The sequence below is a fragment of the Chaetura pelagica genome, unplaced genomic scaffold, assembly GCF_000747805.2.
Source record: "Chaetura pelagica isolate M959 unplaced genomic scaffold, ChaPel_1.0 scaffold142, whole genome shotgun sequence".
NCBI classification, from domain to species: domain Eukaryota; kingdom Metazoa; phylum Chordata; class Aves; order Apodiformes; family Apodidae; genus Chaetura; species Chaetura pelagica.
The window spans coordinates 8,143,799-8,147,973 of NW_009952973.1; positions in this window are offsets into that span (position 1 = coordinate 8,143,799).

The following is a 4,175-nucleotide window of genomic DNA, read 5'->3' on the forward strand; positions in this document are numbered from 1 at the left end:
ATCCTCCTGTGGCTCCCATGGCTGTGCTGTGCATGCTTTATCTTCAAATCTTTGCCAAATCAGCCTGCAGAATCACAGAATATTAAAGAAGTAAAAACTAGAACTAATTGTTGAAATATTGTCTTGAATTAACTTTATAGCTCTATTTTTAGAGGAAAGATAAGTGCAAAACTGGTTTTGTGGTGTCTTTAGATCTCTCCAGTTCTGGATAGACCCTGTTAGTAGTAAAATGAACCTTCAGAAGGGTTATGCTGTTTTGCCAAGGAAGAACACTCTGCTATGGAGTGGTCATGGAGTGGTCAGGTGCCCAAAGTGCATCCTAGTCCAGGCAGGTTTGAGTTAGTTCTGTACCTTCTGGGGAACTACTTTACAGGATGTCAGAGTAATTTCTGCTTCCTGGCCTTGACTGAATATATATGCTCTAGTTGTCATATTTTGCACTGACTTAACAGATATTTAGGATGGCAGTAGAAAACAATTTGCCTAATCTGTGCTTGGGAGAGTTTTTCCTGTCACTGTTTCTGTTTTCTCAACCCACAAGGACAACACACTGTTTGGGAAGTTGTTATTTATTCGTTGGGCTAACCAAAGACCAAAGTGTAAGGGTTTTCCCTATTAATTTTGTTTTATATTTTTATCACAGGAAGATGTTAGAATACACCCTTTGTTATCCTTTGGTGCTGACAGAATCAGTGTCTTTAGTAAGCAGGCCTTGCTCTTGATCTTGGCTGAACTTTGCCACTTTGTCGTTTCACTGCCATTTCTTGGACCTTGTTGATCATTGTACAAGTTTAATAAACTGTTAAGTTTACAGTGAAGTTGACATGGAACTAACTCGAACTGCATGAATTTTGCTAACAAGTTTTTCAGTTTTGTACATGTGTATTTCTGAAAGATAAGCTTGCTAATTATGGACTTTATTTATAAAACATTTGTTTTATTTCTGTGTACCATATATGCATGGGAAAGAAGGAGGATCTAGGGAACCACAAACTGCTTGGCATTAATTCTTGGGAAGAGAATGGCTCAGGGTTAATATTATCAATATATGTAATTATCTGATGGCAGAGAGTAAAGAAAGTGCAGCGAGGATCATCTTATTTTTGCCTGGTGACAGAAAAAGAGAGTGGACACAAACTGAAATACAGAAAATTAAAGAGAAAAAAAATACTATCATGTGATCCAACTTTTTTTCACGGAAAGAATGGTTAAACACTGTGTTTAAGGGTTGTTTGGATATGGTGTGGGTGGATATGGTTTAGGGGAAAACTTTGGAGAGTTGATAGTTGCACTTGGTGATCCCAAGGGTCTTTTCCAAACTGAATAGTTCTGTGATTCTATGATTGGAGAAAGTTGTCCAGCTGGTATAGTCTTTATCCTTGGAGATACTCAAAACACAACTGAATGCAATCATGAGCAGCCTAGTGTGGTTGACTGATTTGAGCAGACAATGTTGGAGTAAACAAGTAGATGACTCTAGATGACCCTTCCAAGCTTGGCGATTTTGTAATTGTTCCTAGGATGCAGACAGGACATTGGATTAGGATTTAGTAACTGATGAATCTTTAATATGAGTAAGTTGATTAGCAAGCATTGACAGAAACATTAGGAGTCAAGCTCCTGGTTTTGTAATAACAGTTCATTCTGTGATAGATTAGAGCTCCAGCTCATAGAATCATAGAATCTTAGGGGCTGGAAGGGACCTCGAGAGATCATCCAGTCCAACCCCCCTGCCAGAGCAGGGTCACCTAGAGTACATCACACAGGAACTCATCCAGGTGGGTTTTGAATGTCTCCAGTGAGGGAGACTCCACAACCTCCCTGGGCAGTCTGTTCCAGTGCTCTATCACTCTCACAGTAAAAAAATTTTTTCGGATATTCACCTTGAACCTCCTATGCTCCAATTTACACCCATTACCCCTTGTCCTATCACTGGTCATCACCGAGAAAAGCCTAACTCCGTCCCCCTGACACTCACCCCTTACATATTTGTAAACATTGATGAGGTCACCCCTCAGTCTCCTTTTCTCCAAGCTAAAGAGACCCAGCTCCCTCAGCCTTTCCTCATAAGGGAGATGTTCCACTCCCCTAATCATCTTCGTAGCTCTGCGCTGGACTCTCTCGAGCAGTTCCCTGTCCTTTTTGAACTGAGGGGCCCAGAACTGGACACAATACTCCAGATGTGGCCTCACCAATGCAGAATAGAGGGGGAGGAGAACCTCTCTTGACCTACTAACCACACCCTTTCTAATACACCCCAGGATGCCATTGGCCTTCTTGGCCACAAGGGCACATTGCTGGCTCATGGTCATCCTCCTGTCTACCAGGACCCCCAGGTCTCTTTCACCTACACTACTCTCCAGCAGGTCAGCCCCCAACCTGTACTGGGACATGGTGTTGTTCTTCCCCAAATGTAAAACTCTGCACTTCCCCTTGTTGAATTTCATCATGTTTCTCCCCGCCCAACTCACCAACCTATCTAAGTCTCTCTGAATGGCAGCACAGCCTTCTGGTGTGTCAGCCACTCCTCCCAGCTTAGTGTCATCAGCAAACTTGCTGAGGGTACATTCTATACCCTCATCCAGGTCGTTGATGAAGATGTTGAACAACACCGGTCCCAGCACCGACCCTTGTGGGACTCCACTAGTAACACACCTCCAACCAGATTCTACCCCATTGACTACAACTCTCTGACTCCTTCCTTTCAACCAGTTCCTAATCCACCTCACTTCCTGGTCACCAAACCCATACCTGATCAACTTATCCACAAGGATGCTGTGGGAGACGGTGTCAAATGCTTTACTGAAATCAAGATAAACCACATCTACCGCTCTACCATCATCTATCCACCTAGTAATTTCCTCATAGAAGGCTATGAGGTTAGTCAAACATGATTTACCCTTGATAAAACCATGCTGACTGCTCTTGATGACCCCCATGTCCTTGATGTGCCTGGAGATAGTCACAAGAACAAGTTGTTCCATCACCTTTCCAGGGATGGAGGTGAGGCTGACCGGTCTATAGTTACCCGGGTCCTCCTTCTTGCCCTTCTTGTAGACTGGAGTGACATTTGCTATCCTCCAGTCCTCAGGCACCTCACCTGTTGCCCATGATTTACTGAAGATGATGGAGAGTGGCCTAGCAATGACCTCCGCCAGCTCCCTCAGCACCCTTGGGTGCATTCCATCTGGACCCATTGATTTATGGATGTCCAGATTACTCAACTGATCCCTAACCCAATCCTCATCTACCATGTCAAACTCTTCCTCTATCTTGACTTCTTCTGGGGCTATATGAATCTGGGGCTCATAGGGAGACCCTGCAGGAGTGAAGACAGAGGCAAAGAAGGCATTCAGCACCTCTGCCTTCTTTATATCCTCTGTCACCAGGGCTCCCACCTCATTCCTCAATGGGCCAATATTGCCTCTAGTGTTAGTTTTGCTAGCTATGTATTTGAAAAAGCCCTTTCTATTATCCTTTACCTGACTTGCAAGGTTAAGTTCCAAGGAGGCCTTAGCTTTCCTAATTGCCTCCCTACATCCTCTGACAACAGTCCTATATTCCTCCCAAGTGACCAGCCCCTCCTTCCATGATCTATAGATTTTCCTTTTCCACTTAAGTTTGCCCAGTAGTTCCTTCTTTAACCATGCAGGTCTCCTAGCACCCTTACTAGATTTCCTAACCATTGGGACGCTCTGATCCTGTGCTTGCAAGAAGTGGTCCTTGAATGTTGACCAGCTATCTTGAGCTCCTTTATCTTCTAGCACCCTGTCCCATGGGATTTCCCTTAATAGATGATTGAGGAGACCAAAGTTTGCCCTGTGGAAGTCCAGGGTTCTGGTCCTGCTGGGTATTTTGTTCCTTCCACACAGGATCCTGAACTCCACCATCTCATGATCACTGCAGCCAAGGCTGCCATTGACCACCACTGCTTCAACAAGGCCCTCCTTGCTGGTTAGTATAAGATCCAGCAGCGCTCCTCTTCTAGTCGGCTTGTCCACCATTTGCATTAATGTCAGTTACCAACAGTTGATGCTTTGTCTTATTTACAAATATTTATAGCGAAATTGTTTCTTAAATAAACTTGAGATGGGCAAGAGCTTTGGTTTTCAGTGAATGCCTTGATATACAACTTTAGGGAGCAGTTTCTCAGCAACTTTTAGTTATTTCATCTG